Genomic DNA, 25,387 nt, shown 5'->3' on the forward strand with positions numbered 1-25,387 from the left:
AAAATAAATTATGGGAATATATGTTATATTTATTTATACAATTCTCTTGAATTTATACACAAAGAAAAGAGAAATTGGAAAAAAGGAAAAGAAGCAAAATCAAAAAGGAAAAGATACAACAAATACCAACACCCCTCCGCATATTTACTTTTTCCTACAAATAGAACCAAAGATCTACACTATATATAGATAGATCATATAAGAATAAATACATTCTAACCCAGCACTACAAAGAAAGAAAAGAAATAAATTGAGCAAAAGAAAATTACAAAAACTTCAAAATTAAAAAGGAGAAAGGAAAGAAAAACAATCTTTTCCCCATTTCAAAAGGTCTCCTTGCAGTTGATACACAGGAGATAGACTTTAAAAGAATCAAACAACAATTTAATCTCTAATACTCCTAACAAAACAATTTAAAAATGTAAACAAAAAAAGACAAAATACCAAGAAGAGAAGAAGAGAGGAGGCTGAGCCGAGGTGTTCACCCAGGCAAAGGGCAGCAAAGGAACTGGGGAACATGGCCCTCCATACCCAGAGCACAGAAATCCTATGTAGACTTTGAAAAGTTACATCACTTATCCAGGATTTCCATAGACTTTTATTTTAGTTTTTTATTTTTAAATCATAGAGGTTATGGTCTTAAAACCTCTTAAGGACTAGTAAACCAGGATTTAAGTTCTGATATTGTTTTCCAGTCCCCTCTCTTGACCGATTTTTTAACCGACTTTAGTTCGATGTATTTACCATTTACTTTTTACACACAAATGGTAATGAGGAAACATCTTTTCTTCCTTTTTTGGTATGTTTTGAATGGTATTTTAACACCGAAGTTACTGAGAAACAAGCAAGGTTTGACTGTTTAATATTTTTTACAAATTTTGTACAAATGGTCTAAGTATTTTTTTTAGTGTTTAGTTACCCCGGGCCTTACATTTGCTCTGGCTTACTGGTAACTTCTCAGTTTTCTTTGATGGTATAGTAAGTCCCAACCTAGTCCTCAGTCCTGCGACATTACCCTCCCCTCTGCCTTTTACTTAAACTTTATGATTTTTAAACTGTGTTTTTCTTTCAGGATCCAGGCAGTTGAGACAGGATACTCCAAGTAGAGAACCTAACCCACCCATCCTGACCATTAGTAGCCCTCCAAAGGGTTCCTGCCAGGATCCCCCCTTTGTTATTTTCTTATGTCCTGTGAAGAGGAGATGAGACTTCTACTTTGCATGTTGCATAGTCACCTCACACCGATGAGAGGAAGCTTCAGAGGAGGCAGCAGGGTACTCAGGAAGTGGGAGCCCTTCCCCAGCGCCCCCCCCCCCCCCCGCCATGACCGAAGGACCTCGGAAGTCGGTCACCTTTACCGTGTGACTCCTCTGGAGTCTTTGTTCCCTTGTATATATTGTATCTTTTGGAATAAAGACTTCAGTTAACCTCTTTCACAGCACCTGATGAAGCCTCTGGCTGAAAGCGCTAGTGCTTAGAGTTAACTGTTAATTTTAAGGATTACATGGTAGTTTCTCTCCTCTATTCCTTGAATTAACTTATTATATTGTCTTTGCCCGCCCAGCAAGACATATATTTACCAAACAAAAAGCCCTGTATTTTGCACATGACTAGTCCTTGTAAGGACTCTTGAAAAACGATTTTGATACCAGTCTCTGCCTGACCAGCAAGACTTTCTTTGAAAGACCGAGTTTGTACTAGTCTTTGCCTGCCCAGCAAGACTTGTGTTTGTGTTTGAGAGCTAGATACCAGTCCTTGCCTGCCCAGCAAGACAAAAAATTGTTTTCCTAATGTTTCACATGATTAGTCCTTTTAAGGATTTGTTGTCTTAGCCAGCCCAGCAAGACAAAGTAGCACATGAGCAGTCCTTATAAGGATTATATGAAGTATATGAAACAAAGCTGACCAGGTACACACAAAGTCTTTTAAAATTATATATACAGTGAGAATATCTTAACTGATCTCCTCTTTCTATTTTTTCAGGTGCCATTAGACTTCTGCTGGAGTTTCCTGCAGTGTGTTAATTTGTCCTCGGAGATTTCCCTCTGGCCTCAAAAGTGGACTGCATACACACCCCTCTGGAAAAACAGCAGTTGTTATTTTCTTTGGCACAGATATTGTAAACTGTATAATAACAGAGCTTGTATATATGGTTTGGATAAAGGAATAAAGAGAGAAACAAGGTGATATATGCAATTTTAATTACTCAGAAATAAGAAAAGGAAACTAAAAGACTGAGAATTAAATATATTTTATAAAGATGCCTATGACACGAGCAAACACTAAATAAGGAAGAACACTAAAGGACCAGTAGAGGAGGGTATTATAGATGAAATGGTCTCACTTTGGGAAGTAGCTTAGACCCTGTCTTCCAACAGCAATAGGAAATACAATATAAATAAACAGTTGTTGAACAACCCCGTAGCCCTGAGAGGAGGATGGAACACCCGCTGGCTTGGGCAAACACAAGCCCAGCAGTCCAAGCATCCCCCTTGGCACCCCTATTACTAGGTGGAGAAGTACAGCTAGGCTTCCCTGAAGACCCTTTCAGAGATGAAATCCACAATTTACAAGACCACCCCCCCGTATCTACACAAGATGAACAAACAGAAATAAAAGATATGGCAAATTATATAAAGAGGAAACAGTACGCAAGCTATAGTAAATACCTAGACAGATGTGAATTGAAGGGAGTCACAGATAGATTTGAACTGATGTTGCAGAACATAGACAGTAGGATGAGGACCTACCACCCATGTGGGTAATTGAGATGGGAGAGTTGATCTTGCAAGGAGACAGCAAGAAGATGGCAAGGCCTAATGGCAGCAGCAATTAGGGCAAGCACAGTAGAAGTGAGGAGGAGAATAATAGAAGAGAAAATAGACTGAAAAGAAAATACCCTCACTCCTATAGAAGAATCTGCCATGATGCTTATACCAGAGCTAAGCTTGCCGCTAAAAAATTGACAAGCTACAACCCCCAGAAGTAAATTCTATCTGTTACAAGAGGGACCCCCCTCATACAGTATATGAATGAAAGAACAAATATGGAAATGACAGGGGAAGAAAGAGACATGGTTCTGAAATGCAAGAGACATAGGCATAAACTCTCATCCGAAACCCGAACCCCTGGAAGATGAACAGAAAGAAACAGAAAATGAAAACACAGAACCAGATCAGTTAAATAGAGAACAAGAAATGGAAAGAACAAAAAGAACAAGACAAGAATCAAACATAACCAAACAGAACTGAACAGGAGAATGTAATAGAACAAAACATTGAAGCATGCTTCCCACCTCCACCTCCTAGTAATGAACAGAGGAGACACCTCAAGCAGAAAAGGAAGCCTCGGAGAAAGAGATAATCATATTGACCTACCCCAAGGGGAGAGGACAGTACACAGATCTCCCTCCCAATGAACAACCATAAGGAGCCCAGGCACCCTTGAATTATTCCTGCCAACTCCACCTTCCCCTCCTTGTCCTTCAGGACTTATAGAAAGGGAAGAAGCTTGTAATAAGCTCTTGGAAAAGGTAGTAGGAGCAATAGGCCAGTTGGAAAAGGTCATTGCCAATCTCAATGATAGATCATAGAGAAAGATACAAACAAAACTGAACACAAAGACAGATAAACCAGAAACAGAGCAAAACATAGAGAATGAAGAGGCTCCACAAATACAAAAGAAAAAGAAAAACCCTGAGACATGGATGTCTTTGAAAAGCTATGCTAAGAGGAAAACAGAGGAGGAAAGGAGGAAAAATAAGAAACAGCCAAAAAACGGACAGAAACAAAAAAAAACAAAAATGCAATACAACAGAACACAAAGGGGCCCAAACAGGTGGAACAACTGCCCAGAAACAGAAAGAGCAAAGATTTGCCAGGCAGCACCCACCCACACGGTACCCACCCACAAGATGAGGAAAACCCATCTAACCCCTTACCCCAAAGAGCAAAGAAAACCCCAAGTCTCACACCATAGAAGGTGGCAACCTCACTACCCAACCACCCACAGAACTGGAGAGAAGCTCCACAAGAGCAAGAAAAGATACAAAACAAAGTCCGCTACCACAAAAATTATCAACAACAAAGGTTCCATGGGCAGAACCCACACTGGATAAGCCACCCTCAACCATGGAGGCCACCTCCCAGGCATGGAAGATTTCCTCAAAGGAAATTACCAGTGGCCCAAGGGCCAGCAGGAGGAAGACAGTGGCAAGAAGGAGGGTACGGCAGATGGGGATGGAATTAATAGTATCTGAAGTACCCATGACCAGAACCCAACTCTCTGTGCTCAGCAAGGGAAGATCTTTTGTACCTGGCCCTCCCCCAAAGAAAGCCCTTTTGGAGAACCTAGAAGCTCTATGAATAGATTAAAAGAGCAAATAACAAAAGATTTGCAGATTCCCTCTTGCCAGGCCAAGTAAATGATGAATCACTTAACAAAAGAGGAGAAATATGCCTAAACAACTCCCGTTGAAACAGAGAGAGAGCATTCCTACCAAAAACTTCCAGGTTTAGAAACAATGATCCATTGTGAAACCATGGAAGTAGGAGAAAAATCTTAAAGGGCAGCCTCCCAAACATGAGCAACAAGAAAGAGAGCCCTTAAAGACCTAGCTCAAAACCCAGACCTAGTCATTAAAAAAGCAGACAAGGATGGGGCTTTAGTGGTTCTGAAAAAGAAAGCTATATAGCAATGGGTGAAGCACTTTATCAGATACAGAAACATACATCCCATTAAATAATCCAGATGAACCCTTCAAGTCATAAAAGACAAAGCAAGATCCTAGTAAACCGTTTCTATACCTTGGATAACTCAGGAAAAGATGGAGGAAACAGAAGGAGTTTTTTTGCAGGCCAAAGAGATGCCCTACTGGAGCATGAACCAATAATCCCACACTGGTATATTTACCAAAAACCCACAAGAAAAAAGACCCAGATACAGGCCTATGGCCAGGGAGACCAGTGCTCAGTGGATGTAATGCTCCTACCAGACCAGTAGACAGATTGCTAACAACGTATCTCACTCCTCTGCTGGACCTCCTTCCAGAGAGATTGCAAGATACCACAGCCTTTTTAAAGAAAATAGCCACATTACCAAGGTTCCCATCAGGCTCTATTATCTTCTCTTTTGATATAGTGTCATTGTACCCCTCCATTCCACAGGAGGAAGCATCTTGGATTGTGGCAAATTTCTATGAAAGGAACTTTGCATATGTCAAGGAAAGGCTAAGAACAGACTTTAATATCATAGCCCCACCTCCATATTTAATAAAAGAAGGAATAGATCATGTCTTACAAGGCACACTGCTAAGATTCAACAACCATTTCTATAATCAAGGCAAAGGACAGCAATTGGAGCTTCAGTCTCAGTGGCTATAGCTGAATCTTTGTACATGCTAGCATAGAAAAGAGAAGACAGAATTTAGATAAGCAGCCAGCAGTTTTCTATAGATATATTGATGATATCTTTGGAATTTTTACTGGCACAGAGGCAGAACTCTTGGAATACCACCAGAGTTAAATAATATACACCCAGACTTGAATTTCACAGTAGAATACAGCAAAAGGAGTTTGCCCTTCCTAGACACTATGGTGTATTTGGATGCAGAAGGAAAGTGCAAACCTCGGTGTACCATAAACCATCAAACACACCCATACCTGCATTTCCAATCATGCCATCCCCCAAGCCTCAAAAGGTCTTTACCTTACTCTCAGGCACTGAGAATTAAAAGAATAGTAATGAGCCACACAAACTAGAAGAAGCTTTAAAAGACATGGTCAGTTTCTTCACAAAAAGAGGATACTGCAAGAGAACACTAGGATCTGCTTTAAAAAGATTAAAAGAGGCCAACAGGGAAACAATCTTAGAAAGAAACTAAGACCAGAACAAAACCGCCTAATTTTTCCCATGCTATAACTCCCCATCCTTAGAAGGAGTCCTAAACTACTCTCTAAAAGAAATATGGGAGTGGGTAATAGAAAATGCAGAAGGAACCCCATGGGAAAAGAAGTTTACGGCTTCACACCCTATGATAGCTTGGAGAAAAGGAAAGACTATAGCTGACCACCTAGTCAGAGCAGAATTCCCTAGACCTCTCCAATATATTAAAGATACCAATAAACAAAAAGAGAAACTTGTAATACAAGAAAAGGAAAGAAACAGAGTATAAAAAAGAATGGCATAAAGTAAAGAAATACCCAAACAGGAAAGGAGAAGGCAATATAAACAAAATAATAAATTATGGGAGATATATGTTATATTTATTTATACAATTCTCTTGAACATTTATACACAAAGAAAAGAGAAATTGGAAAAAAGGAAAAGAAGCAAAAATCAAAAAGGAAAAAGATACAACAAATACCAACACCCCTCCGCATATTTACTTTTTCCTACAAATAGAACAAAGATCTACACTATATATAGATAGATCATATAAGAATAATACATTCTAACCCAGCACTACAAAGAAAAGAAAAGAAATAAATTGAGCAAAAGAAAATTACAAAAACTTCAAAAATTAAAAAGGAGAAAGGAAAAAGAAAAACAATCTTTTCCCCATTTCAAAAGGTCTCCTTGCAGTTGAGACACAGGAGATAGACTTTAAAAGAATCAAACAACAATTTAATCTCTAATACTCCTAACAAAAACAATTTAAAAATGTAAACAAAAAAGACAAAATACCAAGAAGAGAAAGAGAGGAGGCTGAGCCGAGGTGTTCACCCAGGCAAAGGGCAGCAAAGGAACTGGGGAACATGGCCCTCCATACCCAGAGCACAGAAATCCTATGTAGACTTTGAAAAGTTACATCACTTATCCAGGATTTCCATAGACTTTTATTTTAGTTTTTTTATTTTTAAATCATAGAGGTTATGGTCTTAAAACCTCTTAAGGACTAGTAAACCAGATTTAAGTTCTGATATGTGTTTTCCAGTCCCCTCCTTGACCGATTTTTTACCGACTTTAGTTCGATGTATTTACCATTTACTTTTTACACACAAATGGTAATGAGGAAACATCTTTTCTTCCTTTTTTGGTATGTTTTGAATGGTATTTTTAACACCGAAGTTACTGAGAAACAAGCAAGGTTTGACTGTTTAATATTTTTTACAAATTTGTACAAAAGGTCTAAGTATTTTTTAGTGTTTAGTTACCCCTGCCTTACATTTCTCTGGCTTACTGGTAACTTCTCAGTTTTCTTTGATGGTAAGTAGTAAGTCCCAACCTAGTCCTCAGTCCTGCGACATTACCCTCCCCTCTGCCTTTTACTTAAACTTTATGATTTTTAAACTGTGTTTTTCTTTCAGGATCCAGGCAGTTGAGACAGGATACTCCAAGTAGAGAACCTAACCCACCCATCCTGACCATTAGTAGCCCTCCAAAGGGTCCTGCCAGGATCCCCCCTTTGTTATTTTCTTATGTCCTGTGAAGAGGAGATGAGACTTCTACTTTGCATTTGCATAGTCACCTCACACCGATGAAGGAGCTTCAAGAGGCAGGCTGGGTACTCAGGAAGTGGGAGCCCTTCCCCAGGCGCCCCCCCCCCCCCGCCATGACCGGAAGGACCTCGGAAGTCGGTCACCTTTACCGTGTGACTCCTCTGGAGTCTTTGTTCCCTTGTATATATTGTATCTTTTGGAATAAAGACTTCAGTTAACCTCTTTCACAGCACCTGATGAAGCCTCTGGCTGAAAGCGCTAGTGCTTAGAGTTAACTGTTAATTTTAAGGATTACATGGTAGTTTCTCTCCTCTATTCCTTGAATTAACTTATTATATTGTCTTTGCCCGCCCAGCAAGACATATATTTACCAAACAAAAAGCCCTGTATTTTGCACATGACTAGTCCTTGTAGGACTCTTGAAAAACGATTTTGATACCAGTCTCTGCCTGACCAGCAAGACTTTCTTTGAAAGACCGAGTTTGTACTAGTCTTTGCCTGCCCAGCAAGACTTGTGTTTGTGTTTGAGAGCTAGATACCAGTCCTTGCCTGCCCAGCAACAGAAAAATTTGTTTTCCTAATGTTTCACATGATTAGTCCTTTTAAGGATTTGTTGTCTTAGCCAGCCCAGCAAGACAAAAGTAGCACATGAGCAGTCCTTATAAGGATTATATGAAGTATATGAAACAAAGCTGACCAGGTACACACAAAGTCTTTTAAAATTATATATACAGTGAGAATATCTTAACTGATCTCCTCTTTCTATTTTTTCAGGTGCCATTAGACTTCTGCTGGAGTTTCCTGCAGTGTGTTAATTTGTCCTCGGAGATTTCCCTCTGGCCTCAAAAGTGGACTGCATACACACCCCTCTGGAAAACGCAGTTGTTATTTCTTTGGCACAGATATTGTAACTGTATAATAACAGAGCTTGTAATATATGGTTTGGATAAAGGAATAAAGAGAGAAACAAGGTGATATTGCAATTTTAATTACTCAGAAAATAAGAAAAGGAAACTAAAAGACTGAGAAATTAAATATATTTATAGAAAGATGCCTATGACACGAGCAAACACTAAATAAGGAAGAACACTAAAGGACCAGTAGAGGAGGGTATTATAGATGAAATGGTCTCAACTTTGGGAAGTAGCTTAGACCCTGTCTTCCAACAAGCAAAGGAAATACAATATAATAAACAGTTTGTTGAACAACCCCTTAGCCCTGAGAGGAGGATGGAACCACCCGCTGGCTTGGGCAAACACAAGCCCAGCAGTCCAAGCATCCCCCTTGGCACCCCTATTACTAGGTGGAAAGTACAGCTAGGCTTCCCTGAAGACCCTTTCAGAGATGAAATCCACAATTTACAAGACCACCCCCCCGTATCTACACAAGATGAACAAACAGAAATAAAAGATATGGCAAATTAATATAAAGAGGAAACAGAACAGCAAGCTATAGTAAAATACCTAGACAGATGTGAATTGAAGGGAGTCACAGATAGATGTGAACTGATGTTGCAGAACATAGACAGTAGATGAGGACCTACCACCCATGTGGGTAATTGAGATGGGAGAGTTGATCTTGCAAGGAGCAGCAAGAAGATGGCAAGGCCTAATGGCAGCAGCAATTAGGGCAAGCACAGTAGAAGTGAGGAGGAGAATAATAGAAGAGAAAATAGACTGAAAAGAAAATACCCTCACTCCTATAGAAGAATCTGCCATGATGCTTATACCAGAGCTAAGCTTGCCGCTAAAAAAATTGACAAGCTACAACCCCCCAGAAGTAAATTCTATCTGTTACAAGAAGGGACCCCCCTCATACAGTATATGAATGAAAGAACAAATATGGAAATGACAGGGGAAGAAAGAGACATGGTTTCTGAAATGCATGAGAGACATAGGCTAAACTCTCATCCAAAGAACCCGAACCCCTGAAGATGAACAGAAAGAAACAGAAAATGAAAACAGAACCAGATCAGTTAAATAGAGAACAAGAAAATGAGAAAGAACAAAAAGAACAAGACAAAGAATCAGAACATAACCAAACAGAAACTGAACAGGAGAATGTAATAGAACAAAACATTGAAGCATGCTTCCCACCTCCACCTCCTAGTAATGAAACAGAGGAGACACCTCAAGCAGAAAAGGAAGCCTCGGAGAAAGAGATAATCATATTGACCTACCCCCAAGGGGAGAGGACAGTACACAGATCTCCCTCCCAATGAACAATACCATAAGGAGCCCAGGCACCCTTGAATTATTCCTGCCAACTCACCTTCCCCTCCTTGTCCTTCAGGACTTATAGAAAGGGAAGAAGCTTGTAATAAGATATTGGAAAAGGTAGTAGGAGCAATAGGCCAGTTGGAAAAGGTCATTGCCAATCTCATGATAAGATCATAGAGAAGATACAAACAAAACTGAACACAAAGAACAGATAAACCAGAAACAAGCAAAACATAGAGAATGAAGAGGCTCCACAAATACAAAGAAAAAGAAAAACCCTGAGACATGGATGTCTTTGAAAAGCTATGCTAAGAGGAAAACAGAGGAGGAAAGGAGGAAAATAAGAAACAGCCAAAAACGGACAGAAACAGAAAAAAACAAAAATGCAATACAACAGAACACAAAGGGGGCCCAAACAGGTGGAACAACTGCCCAGAAACAGAAAGAGCAAAGATTTGCCAGGCAGCACCCACCCACACGGTAACCCACCCACAAGATGAGGGAAAACCCATCTAACCCTTACCCCAAAGAGCAAGAAAACCCCAAGTCTCACACCAGAGAAGGTGGCAACCTCACTACCCAAACCACCCACAGAACTGGAGAGAAGCTCCACAAGAGCAAGAAAAGATACAAAACAAAGTCCGCTACCACAAAATTATCAACAACAAAGGTTCCATGGGCAGAACCCACACTGGATAAGCCACCCTCAACCATGGAGGCCACCTCCCAGGCATGGAAGATTTCCTCAAAGAGGAAATTACCAGTGGGCCCAAGGGCCAGCAGGAGGAAGACAGTGGCAAGAAGGAGGGTACGGCAGATGGGATGGAATTAATAGTATCTGAAGTACCCATGACCAGAACCCAACTCTCTGTGCTCAGCAAGGGAAGATCTTTTGTACCTGGCCCTCCCCCAAAGAAAGCCCTTTTGGAGAACCTAGGAAGCTCTATGAATAGATTAAAAGAGCAAATAAACAAAAGATTTGCAGATTCCCTCTTGCCAGGCCAAGTAAATGATGAATCACTTAAAAAAGAGGAGAAATATGCCTAAACAACTCCCGTTGAAACAGAGAGAGAGCATTCCTACCAAAAAACTTCCAGGTTTAGAAACATGATCCATTGTGAAACCATGAAGTAGGAGAAAAAATCTTAAAGGGCAGCCTCCCAAACATGAGCAACAAGAAAGAGAGGCCCTTAAAGACCTAGCTCAAAACCCAGACCTAGTCATTAAAAAGCAGACAAGGATGGGGCTTTAGTGGTTCTGAAAAAAGAAAGCTATATAGCAATGGGTGAAGCACATTTATCAGATACAGAAACATACATCCCATTAAATAATCCAGAGTGAAGCCCTTCAGTCATAAAAAGACAAAGCAAGATCCTAGTAACCGTTTCTATACCTTGGATAACTCAGGAAAAGATGGAGGAAACAGAAGGAGTTTTTTGGCAGGCCAAAGAATGCACTACTGGAGCATGAACCAATAATCCCACACTGGTATATATTACCAAAAACCCACAAGAAAAAAGACCCAGATACAGGCCTATGGCCAGGGAGACCAGTGCTCAGTGGATGTAATGCTCCTACCAGACCAGTAGACAGATTGCTAACAACGTATCTCACTCCTCTGCTGGACCTCCTTCCAGAGAGATTGCAAGATACCACAGCCTTTTTAAAGAAAATAGCCACATTACCAAGGTTCCCATCAGGCTCTATTATCTTCTCTTTTGATATAGTGTCATTGTACCCCTCCATTCCACAGGAGGAAGCATCTTGGATTGTGGCAATTGTCTATGAAAGGAACTTTGCATATGTCAAGGAAAGGCTAAGAACAGACTTTAATATCATAGCCCCACCTCCATATTTAATAAAAGAAGGAATAGATCATGTCTTACAAGGCACACTGCTAAGATTCACAACCATTTTCTATAATCAAGGCAAAGGAACAGCAATTGGAGCTTCAGTCTCAGTGGCTATAGCTGAATCTTTGTACATGCTAGCATAGAAAGAGAAGACAGAATTTAGATAAGCAGCCAGCAGTTTTCTATAGATATATTGATGATATCTTTGGAATTTTTACTGGCACAGAGGCAGAACTCTTGGAATCCACCAAGAGTTAAATAATATACACCCGACTTGAATTTCACAGTAGAATACAGCAAAAAGGAGTTTGCCCTTCCTAGACACTATGGTGTATTTGGATGCAAAGGAAAAGTGCAAACCTCGGTGTACCATAAACCATCAAACACACACCAGTACCTGCATTTCCAATCATGCCATCCCCCAAGCCTCAAAAGGTCTTTACCTTACTCTCAGGCACTGAGAATTAAAGAATAGTAAGTGAGCCACACAAACTAGAAGAAGCTTTAAAGACATGGTCAGTTTCTTCACAAAAGAGGATACTGCAAGAGAACACTAGGATCTGCTTTAAAAAGATTAAAAGAGGCCAACAGGGAAACAATCTTAGAAAGAAACTAAGACCAGAACAAAACCGCCTAATTTTTCCCATGCTATACTCCCCATCCTTAGAAGGAGTCCTAACTACTCTCTAAAAGAAATATGGGAGTGGGTAATAGAAAATGCAGAAGGAACCCCATGGAAAAGAAGTTTACGGCTTCACACCCTATGATAGCTTGGAGAAAAGGAAAGACTATAGCTGACCACCTAGTCAGAGCAGAATTCCCTAGACCTCTCCAATATATTAAAGATACCAATAAACAATAAAAGAAAACTTGTAAATACAAGAAAAAGGAAAGAAACAGAGTATAAAAAAGAATGGCATAAAGTAAAGAAATACCCAAACAGGAAAGGAGAAGGCATATAAACAAAAATAATAAATTATGGGAGATATATGTTATATTTATTTATACAATTCTCTTGAACATTTATACACAAGAAAAAGAGAAATTGGAAAAAGGAAAAGAAGCAAAATCAAAAAGGAAAAAGATACAACAAATACCAACACCCCTCCGCATATTTACTTTTTCCTACAAATAGAACCAAAGATCTACACTATATATAGATAGATCATATAAGATAAATACATTCTAACCCAGCACTACAGAAAAAAAGAAATAAATTGAGCAAAGAAAAATTAAAAAACTTCAAAAATTAAAAAAGGAGAAAGGAAAAAGAAAAAACAAATCTTTTCCCCATTTCAAAAGGTCTCCTTGCAGTTGATACACAGGAGATAGACTTTAAAAGAATCAAACAACAATTTAATCTCTAATACTCCTAACAAAAACAATTTAAAAATGTAAACAAAAAAGACAAAATACCAAGAAGAGAAGAGAGAGGAGCTGAGCCGAGGTGTTTCACCCAGGCAAAGGGCAGCAAAGGAACTGGGGAACATGGCCCTCCATACCCAGAGCACAGAAATCCTATGTAGACTTTGAAAAGTTACATCACTTATCCAGGATTTCCATAGACTTTTATTTTAGTTTTTTATTTTTAAATCATAGAGGTTATGGTCTTAAACCTCTTAAGGACTAGTAAACCAGGATTTAAGTTCTGATATGTGTTTTCCAGTCCCCTCTCTTGACCGATTTTTTACCGACTTTAGTTCGATGTATTTACCATTTACTTTTAACACACAATGGTAATGAGGAAACATCTTTTCTTCCTTTTTTGGTATGTTTTGAATGGTATTTTTTAACACCGAAGTTACTGAGAAACAAGCAAGGTTTGACTGTTTAATATTTTTTACAAATTTGTACAAAAGGTCTAAGTATTTTTTAGTGTTTAGTTACCCCTGCCTTACATTTTCTCTGGCTTACTGGTAACTTCTCAGTTTTCTTTGATGGTAAGTAGTAAGTCCCAACCTAGTCCTCAGTCCTGCGACATTACCCTCCCCTCTGCCTTTTACTTAAACTTTATGATTTTTAAACTGTGTTTTTCTTTCAGGATCCAGGCAGTTGAGACAGGATACTCCAAGTAGAGAACCTAACCCACCCATCCTGACCATTAGTAGCCCTCCAAAGGGTTCCTGCCAGGATCCCCCCTTTGTTATTTTCTTATGTCCTGTGAAGAGGAGATGAACTTCTACTTTGCATGTTGCATAGTCACCTCACACCGATGAGAGGAAGCTTCAAGGAGGCAGGCAGGGTACTCAGGAAGTGGGAGCCCTTCCCCCGGCGGCCCCCCCCCCCCCCGCCATGACCGGAAGGACCTCGGAAGTCGGTCACCTTTAACCGTGTGACTCCTCTGGAGTCTTTGTTCCCTTGTATATATTGTATCTTTTGGAATAAAGACTTCAGTTAACCTCTTTCACAGCACCTGATGAAGCCTCTGGCTGAAAGCGCTAGTGCTTAGAGTTAACTGTTAATTTTAAGGATTACATGGTAGTTTCTCTCCTCTATTCCTTGAATTAACTTATTATATTGTCTTTGCCCGCCCAGCAAGACATATATTTACCAAACAAAAAGCCCTGTATTTTGCACATGACTAGTCCTTGTAAGGACTCTTGAAAAACGATTTTGATACCAGTCTCTGCCTGACCAGCAAGACTTTCTTTGAAAGACCGAGTTTGTACTAGTCTTTGCCTGCCCACAAGACTTGTGTTTGTGTTTGAGAGCTAGATACCAGTCCTTGCCTGCCCAGAACAAAAAAATTTGTTTTCCTAATGTTTCACATGATTAGTCCTTTTAAGGATTTGTTGTCTTAGCCACCCAGCAAGACAAAAGTAGCACATGAGCAGTCCTTATAAGGATTATATGAAGTATATGAAACAAGCTGACCAGGTACACACAAAGTCTTTTAAAATTATAGTAATGAAATATCTTAACTGATCTCCTCTTTCTATTTTTTTCAGGTGCCATTAGACTTCTGCTGGAGTTTCCTGCAGTGTGTTAATTTGTCCTCGAGATTTCCCTCTGGCCTCAAAAGTGGACTGCATACACACCCCTCTGGAAAACAGCAGTTGTTATTTCTTTGGCACAGATATTGTAAACTGTATAATAACAGAGCTTGTAATATATGGTTTGGATAAAGGAATAAAGAGAGAAACAGGTGATATATGCAATTTTAATTACTCAGAAAATAAGAAAGGAACTAAAAGACTGAGAAATTAAATATATTTATAGAAAGATGCCTATGACACGAGCAAACACTAAAATAAGGAAGAACACTAAAGGACCAGTAGAGGAGGGTATTATAGATGAAATGGTCTCAACTTTGGAAGTAGCTTAGACCCTGTCTTCCAACAAGCAATAGGAAATACAATATAAATAACGTTGTTGAACAACCCCTTAGCCCTGAGAGGAGATGAACCACCCGCTGGCTTGGGCAAACACAAGCCCAGCAGTCCAAGCATCCCCCTTGGCACCCCTATTACTAGGTGGAGAAGTACAGCTAGGCTTCCCTGAAGACCTTTCAGAGATGAAATCCACAATTTACAAGACCACCCCCCCGTATCTACACAAGATGACAAACAGAAATAAAAGATATGGCAAATTATATAAAGAGGAACAGTACAGCAAGCTATAGTAAAATACCTAGACAGATGTGAATTGAAGGAGTCCACAGATAGATTTGAACTGATGTTGCAGAACATAGACAGTAGGATGAGGGACCTACCACCCATGTGGGTAATTGAGATGGGAGAGTTGATCTTGCAAGGACAGCAAGAGATGGCAAGGCCTAATGGCAGCAGCAATTAGGGCAAGCACAGTAGAAGTGAGGAGAGAATTAAAGAGAAAAATAGACTGAAAAGAAAATACCCTCACTCCTATAGAAGAATCTGCCATGATGCTTATACCAAGCTAAGCTTGCCGCTAAAAAAATTGACAAGCTACAACCCCCCAGAAGTAAATTCTATCTGTTACAAGAAGGGACCCCCTCATACAGTATATGAATGAAAGAACAAATATGGAAATGACAGGGAAGAAAGAGACATGGTTCTGAAATGCATGAGAGACATAGGCATAAACTCTCATCCAGAAGAACCCGAACCCCTGGAAGATGAACAGAAAGAAACAGAAAATGAAAACACAGAACCATATCAGTTAAATAGAGAACAAGAAAATGAGAAAGAACAAAAAGAACAAGACAAAGAATCAGAACATAACCAAACAGAAACTGAACAGGAGAATGTAATAGAACAAAACATTGAAGCATGCTTCCCACCTCCACCTCCTAGTAATGAAACAGAGGAGACACCTCAAGCAGAAAAGGAAGCCTCGGGAGAAAGAGATAATCATATTGACCTACCCCCAAGGGGAGAGAGCAGTACACAGATCTCCCTCCCAATGAACAATACCATAAGGAGCCCAGGCACCCTTGAATTATTCCTGCCAACTCCACCTTCCCCTCCTTGTCCTTCAGGACTTATAGAAAGGGAAGAAGCTTGTAATAAGCTCTTGGAAAAGGTAGTAGGAGCAATAGGCCAGTTGGAAAAGGTCATTGCCAATCTCAATGATAAGATCATAGAGAAAGATACAAACAAAACTGAACACAAAGAACAGATAAACCAAGAAACAGACAAACATAGAGAATGAAGAGGCTCCACAAAAAAAAAGAAAAAAAAAACCCTGAACATGGACTGGCATTTGAAAAGCTATGCTAAGAGGAAAACAGAGGAGAAAGGAGAAAAGAGAAAACAGAACACAAAAAACGGACAGAAACAAAAAAAACAAAAAATGCAATACAAAACACAAGGGGGCCAAACAGGTGAACAACTGCCCAGAAACAGAAGAGCAAGATTCCCACAGCACCCACCCACAGGGTACCCACCAAGTGAGAAAACCCTCTAACCCCTTACCCAAGAGCAAGAAAACCCCAAGTCTCACACCAAGAAGTGGCCAACCCAACTACCAAACCCCACAGACTGGAAGAAAGACTCCACAAGAGCAAGAAAATACAAAAAGTCCCACCACAAAGTTATCACAACAAAGTTCCATGGGCAGAACCCACACTGGTAAGCCACCCTCAACCATGGAGGCCACCTCCCAGGCATGGAAGATTTCCTCAAAGAGGAAATTACCAGTGGGCCCAAGGGCCAGCAGGAGGAAGACAGTGGCAAGAAGGAGGGTACGGCAGATGGGGATGGAATTAATAGTATCTGAAGTACCCTGACCAGAACCCAACTCTCTGTGCTCAGCAAGGGAAGATCTTTTGTACCTGGCCCTCCCCAAAGAAAGCCCTTTTGGAGAACCTAGGAAGCTCTATGAATAGATTAAAAGGAAATAAACAAAAGATTTGCAGATTCCCTCTTGCCAGGCCAAGTAAATGATGAATCACTTAACAAAAGAGAAAATATGCCTAAAAACTCCCGTTGAAACAGAGAGAGAGCATTCCTACCAAAAAACTTCCAGGTTTAGAAACAATGATCCATTGTGAAACCATGGAAGAGAAAAAGCATCTTAAAGGCACACCAAACAAGAGCCAAAAGAGAGGCCCTTAACAACCTAGCTCAAAACACAGACCAGTCATTAAAAAGCAACAAGGATGGGGCTTTAGTGGTTCTGAAAAAGAAAGCTATATACAATGGGATGAAGCACATTATCAGATACAAAAACATACATCCCATTAAATATCCGATGAAGCCTTCAATCATAAAAAACCAGCAAGATCCTAGAAAACATTTTCATACCATGGATACTCAGGAAAAGATGGAGGAAACAGAAGGATTTTTGCACCAAAGAAGATGCAACACAGGACATACCAATCAATCCCAGAACTCGTATATATTACCAAAAACCCAGAAAAAGACCCAGAAACAGGCCTATGGCCAGGAACTCAGTGCTCATTGGATGAATGCTCCTACCAGACCAGTAGACAGATGCTAAAACGTATCTCACTCCCATGCTGGACCTCCTTCCAAGAGATTGCAGATACCACGTTTTTAAAGAAAATAGCCACATTACCAAGGTTCCCATCAGGCTCTATTATCTTCTCTTTTGATATAGTGTCATTGTACCCTCCATTCACAGAGGAAGCATCTGGATTGTGCAAATTTCTATGAAAGGAACTTTGCATATGTCAGGAAAGGCTAAGAACAGACTTTAATACATAGCCCCACCTCCATATTTAATAAAAGAGGAATAGATATGTCTTACAAGGACACTGCTAAATTCAACAACCATTTCTATAATCAGCAGAAAGCAATTGGAGCTTCAGTCTCAGTGGCTATAGCTGAAATCTTTGTACATGCTAGCATAGAAAAGAGAAGACATTTAGATAAGCACCACATTTTCTATAGATATATTGATGATATCTTTGGAATTTTTACGGCACAGAGGCAGAACTCTTGAATACCACCAGATTAATAATATACACCAGACTTGAATTTCACGTAAATCAGCAAAAGGAGTTCCTTCCTAGACACTATGGTGTATTTGATGCAGAAGGAAAGTGCAAACTCGGTGTACCATAAACCATCAAACACACACCGTACCTGCATTTCCATCATGCCATCCCCAAGCCTCAAAAGGTTTTACCTTACTCTCAGGCACTGAGAATTAAAAGAATAGTAAGTGAGCCACACAACTAGAAGAAGCTTTAAAAGAACATGGTCATTTCTTCACAAAAAGAGGATACTGCAAGAGAACACTAGGATCTGCTTTAAAAAGATTAAAAGAGGCCAACAGGGAAACAATCTTAGAAAGAAAACTAAGACCAGAACAAAACCGCCTAATTTTTCCCATGCTATAACTCCCCATCCTTAGAAGGAGTCCTAAACTACTCTCTAAAAGAAATATGGAGTGGGTAATAGAAAATGCAGAAGGAACCCCATGGGAAAAGAAGTTTACGGCTTCACACCCTATGATAGCTTGGAGAAAAGGAAAGACTATAGCTGACCACCTAGTCAAGCAGAATTCCCTAGACCTCTCCAATATATTTAAAATACCAATAAACATAAAAGAAAACTTGTAAATACAAGAAAAAAGGAAAGAAACAGAGTATAAAAAAAGAATGGCATAAAGTAAAAGAAATACCCAAACAGGAAAGGGAAGGCAATATAAACAAAAATAATAAATTATGGGAGATATATGTTATTATTTATTTATACAATTCTCTTGAACATTTATACACAAAGAAAAGAGAAATTGGAAAAAGGAAAAGAAGCAAAAATCAAAAAGGAAAAAGATACAACAAATACCAACACCCCTCGCATATTTACTTTTTCCTACAAATAGAACCAAAGATCTACACTATAATATAGATAGATCATATAAGAATAAATACATTCTAACCCAGCACTACAAAGAAAAAAAGAAATAAATTGAGCAAAAGAAAAATTACAAAAACTTCAAAATTAAAAAAGGAGAAAGGAAAAGAAAAAACAAATCTTTTCCCCCATTTCAAAAGGTCTCCTTGCAGTTTGATACACAGGAGATAGACTTTAAAAAATCAAACAACAATTTAATCTCTAATACTCCTAACAAAAACAATTTAAAAATGTAAACAAAAAAGACAAAATACCAAGAAGAGAAAAGAGAGGAGGCTGAGCCGAGGTGTTCACCCAGGCAAAGGGCAGCAAAGGAACTGGGGAACATGGCCCTCCATACCCAGAGCACAGAAATCCTATGTAGACTTTGAAAAGTTACATCACTTATCCAGGATTTCCATAGACTTTTATTTTAGTTTTTTATTTTTAAATCATAGAGGTTATGGTCTTAAAACCTCTTAAGGACTAGTAACCAGGATTTAAGTTCTGATATGTGTTTTTCCAGTCCCCTCTCTTGACCGATTTTTTACCGACTTTAGTTCGATGTATTTACCATTTACTTTTTACACACAAATGGTAATGAGGAAACATCTTTTTTCTTCCTTTTTCGGTATGTTTTTGAATGGTATTTTTAACACCGAAGTTTACTGAGAAACAAGCAAGGTTTGACTGTTTAATATTTTTTACAAATTGTACAAAAGGTCTAAGTATTTTTTAGTGTTTAGTTACCCCTGCCTTACATTTTCTCTGGCTTACTGGTAACTTCTCAGTTTTCTTTGATGGTAAGTAGTAAGTCCCAACCTAGTCCTCAGTCCTGCGACATTACCCTCCCCTCTGCCTTTTACTTAAACTTTATGATTTTTAAACTGTGTTTTTCTTTCAGGATCCAGGCAGTTGAGACAGGATACTCCAAGTAGAGAACCTAACCCACCCATCCTGACCATTAGTAGCCCTCCAAAGGGTTTCCTGCCAGGATCCCCCCTTTGTTATTTTTCTTATGTCCTGTGAAGAGGAGATGAGACTTCTACTTTGCATGTTGCATAGTCCACCTCACACCGATGAGAGGAAGCTTCAAGGAGGCAGGCAGGGTACTCAGGAAGTGGGAGCCCTTCCCCAGGCGCCCCACCCCCCCCCCGCCATGACCGGAAGGACCTCGGAAGTCGGTCACCTTTACCGTGTGACTTCCTCTGGAGTCTTTGTTTCCCTTGTATATATTGTATCTTTTGGAATAAAGACTTCAGTTTAACCTCTTTCACAGCACCTGATGAAGCCTCTGGCTGAAAGCGCTAGTGCTTGAGTTAACTGTTTAATTTTAAGGATTACATGGTAGTTTCTCTCCTCTATTCCTTGAATTAACTTATTATATTGTCTTTGCCCGCCCAGCAAGACATATATTTACCAAACAAAAAGCCCTGTATTTTGCACATGACTAGTCCTTGTAAGGACTCTTGAAAAAACGATTTTGATACCAGTCTCTGCCTGACCAGCAAGACTTTCTTTGAAAGACCGAGTTTGTACTAGTCTTTGCCTGCCCAGCAAGACTTGTGTTTGTGTTTGAGAGCTAGATACCAGTCCTTGCCTGCCCAGCAAGACAAAAAATTTGTTTTGCCTAATGGTTTCACATGATTAGTCCCTTTTAAGGATTTGTTGTCTTAGCCAGCCCAGCAAGACAAAAGTAGCACATGAGCAGTCCTTATAAGGATTATAATGAGTATATGAACAAAGCTGACCAGGTACACACAAAGTCTTTTAAAATTATATATACAGTGAGAATATCTTAACTGATCTCCTCTTTCTATTTTTTCAGGTGCCATTAGACTTCTGCTGGAGTTTCCTGCAGTGTGTTAATTTGTCCTCGGAGATTTCCCTCTGGCCTCAAAAGTGGACTGCATACACACCCCTCTGGAAAAACAGCAGTTGTTATTTCTTTGGCACAGATATTGTAAACTGTATAATAAACAGAGCTTGTAATATATGGTTTGGATAAAGGAATAAAGAGAGAAACAAGGTGATATATGCAATTTTAATTACTCAGAAAATAAGAAAAGGAAACTAAAAGACGAGAAATTAAATATATTTATAGAAAGATGCCTATGACACGAGCAAACACTAAATAAGGAAGAACACTAAAGGACCAGTAGAGGAGGGTATTATAGATAAATGGTCTCAACTTTGGGAAGTAGCTTAGACCCTGTCTTCCAACAAGCAATAGGAAATACAAATATAAATAAACAGTTGTTGAACAACCCCTTAGCCCTGAGAGGAAGATGGAACCACCCGCTGGCTTGGGCAAACACAAGCCGCAGCTCCAAGCATCCCCCTTGGCACCCCTATTACTAGGTGGAGAAGTACAGCTAGGCTTCCCTGAAGACCCTTTCAGAGATGAAATCCACAATTTACAAGACCACCCCCCCGTATCTACACAAGATGAACAAACAGAAATTAAAGATATGGCAAAATTATATAAAGAGGAAACAGTACAGCAAGCTATAGTAAAATACCTAGACAGATGTGAATTGAAGGGAGTCACAGATAGATTTGAACTGATGTTGCAGAACATAGACAGTAGGATGAGGGACCTACCACCCATGTGGGTAATTGAGATGGGAGAGTTGATCTTGCAAGGAGCAGCAAGAAGATGGCAAGGCCCTAATGGCAGCAGCAATTAGGGCAAGCACCAGTAGAAGTGAGGAGGAGAATAATAGAAGAGAAAATAGACTGAAAAGAAAATACCCTCACTCCTATAGAAGAATCTGCCATGATGCTTATACATGAGCTAAGCTTGCCGCTAAAAAAATTGACAAGCTACAACCCCCCAGAAGTAAATTCTATCTGTTACAAGAAGGGACCCCCCTCATACAGTATATGAATGAAAGAACAAATATGGAAATGACAGGGGAAGAAAGAGACATGGTTCTGAAATGCATGAAGACATAGGCATAAACTCTCATCCAGAAGAACCCGAACCCCTGGAAGATGAACAGAAAGAAACAGAAAATGAAAACACAGAACCAGATCAGTTAAATAGAGAACAAGAAAATGAGAAAGAACAAAAAGAACAAGACAAAGAATCAGAACATAACCAAACAGAAACTGAACAGAGAATGTAATAGAACAAAACATTGAAGCATGCTTCCCACCTCCACCTCCTAGTAATGAAACAGAGGAGACACCTCAAGCAGAAAAGGAAGCCTCGGAGGAAAGAGATAATCATATTGACCTACCCCCAAGGGAGAGGAACAGTACACAGATCTCCCTCCCAATGAACAATACCATAAGGAGCCCAGGCACCCTTGAATTATTCCTGCCAACTCCACCTTCCCCTCCTTGTCCTTCAGGACTTATAGAAAGGGAAGAAGCTTGTAAAAGCTCTTGGAAAAGGTAGTAGGAGCAATAGGCCAGTTTGGAAAAGGTCATTGCCAATCTCAATGATAAGATCATAGAGAAAGATACAAACAAAAACTGAACACAAAGAACAGATAAACCAAGAAACAGAGCAAAAATAGAGAATGAAGAGGCTCCACAAATACAAAAGAAAAAGAAAAACCCTGAGACATGGATGTCTTTGAAAAGCTATGCTAAGAGGAAAACAGAGGAGGAAAGGGAAAAATAAAAACAGCCAAAAAACGGACAGAAACAGAAAAAAACAAAAAATGCAATACAACAGAACACAAAGGGGGCCCAAACAGGTGGAACAACTGCCCAGAAACAGAAAGAGCAAAGATTTGCCAGGCAGCACCCACCCACACGGGTACCCACCCACAAGATGAGGAAAACCCATCTAACCCCTTACCCCAAAGAGCAAAGAAAACCCCAAGTCTCACACCAGAGAAGGTGGCAACCTCACTACCCAAACCACCCACAGAACTGGAGAGAAGCTCCACAAGAGCAGAAAGATACAAAACAAAGTCCCTACCACAAAAATTATCAACAACAAGGTTCCATGGCAGAACCCACACGGGATAAGCCACCCTCAACCATGGAGGCCACCTCCCAGGCATGGAAGTTTTCCTCAAAGAGGAAATTACCAGTGGGCCCAAGGGCCAGCAGGAGGAAGACAGTGGCAAGAAGGAGGGTACGGCAGATGGGGATGGAATTAATAGTATCTGAAGTACCCATGACCAGAACCCAACTCTCTGTGCTCAGCAAGGGAAGATCTTTTGTACCTGGCCCTCCCCCAAAGAAAGCCCTTTTGGAGAACCTAGGAAGCTCTATGAATAGATTAAAAGAGCAAATAAACAAAAGATTTGCAGATTCCCTCTTGCCAGGCCAAGTAAATGATGAATCACTTAACAAAAGAGGAGAATATGCCTAAACAACTCCCGTTGAAACAGAGAGAGAGCATTCCTACCAAAAACTTCCAGGTTTAGAAACAATGATCCATTGTGAACCATGGAAGTAGGAGAAAAAATCTTAAGGGCAGCCTCCCAAACATGAGCAAACAAGAAAGAGAGGCCCTTAAAGACCTAGCTCAAACCCAGACCTAGTCATTAAAAAAGCAGACAAGGATGGGGCTTTAGTGGTTCTGAAAAAAGAAAGCTATATAGCAATGGGTGAAGCACATTTATCAGATACAGAAACTACATCCCATTAAATAATCCAGATGAAGCCCTTCAAGTCATAAAAAGACAAAGCAAGATCCTAGTAAACGTTTCTATACCTTGGATACTCAGGAAAAGATGGAGGAAACAGAAGGAGTTTTTTGGCAGGCCAAAGAGATGCACTACTGGAGCATGAACCAATAATCCCACACTGGTATATATTACCAAAAACCCACAAGAAAAAGACCCAGATACAGGCCTATGGCCAGGAGACCAGTGCTCAGTGGATGTAATGCTCCTACCAGACCAGTAGACAGATTGCTAACAACGTATCTCACTCCTCTGCTGGACCTCCTTCCAGAGAGATTGCAAGATACCACAGCCTTTTTAAAGAAATAGCCACATTACCAAGGTTCCCATCAGGCTCTATTATCTTCTCTTTTGATATAGTGTCATTGTACCCCTCCATTCCACAGGAGGAAGCATCTTGGATTGTGGCAAATTTCTATGAAAGGAACTTTGCATATGTCAAGGAAAGGCTAAGAACAGACTTTAATATCATAGCCCCACCTCCATATTTAATAAAAGAAGGAATAGATCATGTCTTACAAGGCACACTGCTAGATTCAACAACCATTTCTATAATCAAGGCAAAGGAACAGCAATTGGAGCTTCAGTCTCAGTGGCTATAGCTGAAATCTTTGTACATGCTAGCATAGAAAAGAGAAGCAGAATTTAGATAAGCCCAGCAGTTTTCTATAGATATATTGATGATATATTTGGAATTTTTACTGGCACAGAGGCAGAACTCTTGGAATACCACCAAGAGTTAAATAATATACACCCAGACTTGAATTTCACAGTAGAATACAGCAAAAGGAGTTGCCCTTCCTAGACACTATGGTGTATTTGGATGCAGAAGAAAGTGCAAACCTCGGTGTACCATAAACCATCAAACACACACCAGTACCTGCATTTCCAATCATGCCATCCCCCAAGCCTCAAAAGGTCTTTACCTTACTCTCAGGCCTGAGAATTAAAAGAATAGTAAGTGAGCCACACAAACTAGAAGAAGCTTTAAAAGACATGGTCAGTTTCTTCACAAAAAGAGGATACTGCAAGAAACACTAGGATCTGCTTTAAAAAGATTAAAGAGGCCACAGGGAAACAATCTTAGAAGAAACTAAGACCAGAACAAAACCGCCTAATTTTTCCCATGCTATACTCCCCATCCTTAGAAGGAGTCCTAAACTACTCTCTAAAGAAATATGGGAGTGGGTAATAGAAAATGCAGAAGGAACCCCATGGGAAAAGAAGTTTACGGCTTCACACCCTATGATAGCTTGGAGAAAAGGAAAGACTATAGCTGACCACCTAGTCAGAGCAGAATTCCCTAGACCTCTCCAATATATTAAAGATACCAATAAACAATAAAGAAAACTTGTAAATACAAGAAAAGGAAAGAAACAGAGTATAAAAAAAGAATGGCATAAAGTAAAGAATACCCAAACAGAAAGGAGAAGGCAATATAAACAAAAATAATAATTATGGGAGATATATGTTATATTTATTTATACAATTCTCTTGAACATTTATACACAAAGAAAAGAGAAATTGGAAAAAAAGGAAAAGAAGCAAAAATCAAAAAAGGAAAAAGATACAACAAATACCAACACCCCTCCGCATATTTACTTTTTCCTACAAATAGAACCAAAGATCTACACTATATATAGATAGATCATATAAGAATAAATACATTCTAACCCAGCACTACAAAGAAAAGAAAGAAATAATTGAGCAAAAGAAAAATTACAAAACTTCAAAATTAAAAAGGAGAAGGAAAAGAAAAAACAAATCTTTTCCCCATTTCAAAGGTCTCCTTGCGTTGATACACAGGAGATAGACTTTAAAAGAATCAACAACAATTTAATCTCTAATACTCCTAACAAAAACAAATTTAAAAATGTAAACAAAAAAGACAAAATACCAAGAAGAGAAGAAGAGAGGAGGCTGAGCCGAGGTGTTTCACCC

General features: G+C 39.6%; 1 long non-coding RNA gene across 2 annotated transcripts; it reads right to left on the reverse strand.

Moving 5' to 3' along the window:
- Positions 1–1,902: 1,902 nt before the first annotated feature.
- On the reverse strand, positions 1,903–25,381 carry LOC119572149. Of its 2 annotated transcripts, XR_005228694.1 has the most exons (4): positions 25,344–25,381; positions 20,598–20,717; positions 8,189–8,308; positions 1,903–2,078 (listed from the first exon to the last, which is right to left on the reverse strand). It is a non-coding gene; the product is annotated as an uncharacterized LOC119572149 (long non-coding RNA). The 2 variants fall into 2 exon arrangements; XR_005228695.1 differs by lacking the exons at positions 1,903–2,078; positions 8,189–8,308 and adding an exon at positions 14,510–14,553.
- Between the last annotated feature and the right edge of the window lie 6 nt (positions 25,382–25,387).

Source organism: Penaeus monodon, unplaced genomic scaffold (assembly GCF_015228065.2).
Source record: "Penaeus monodon isolate SGIC_2016 unplaced genomic scaffold, NSTDA_Pmon_1 PmonScaffold_990, whole genome shotgun sequence".
NCBI classification, from domain to species: Eukaryota; Metazoa; Arthropoda; class Malacostraca; order Decapoda; family Penaeidae; genus Penaeus; species Penaeus monodon.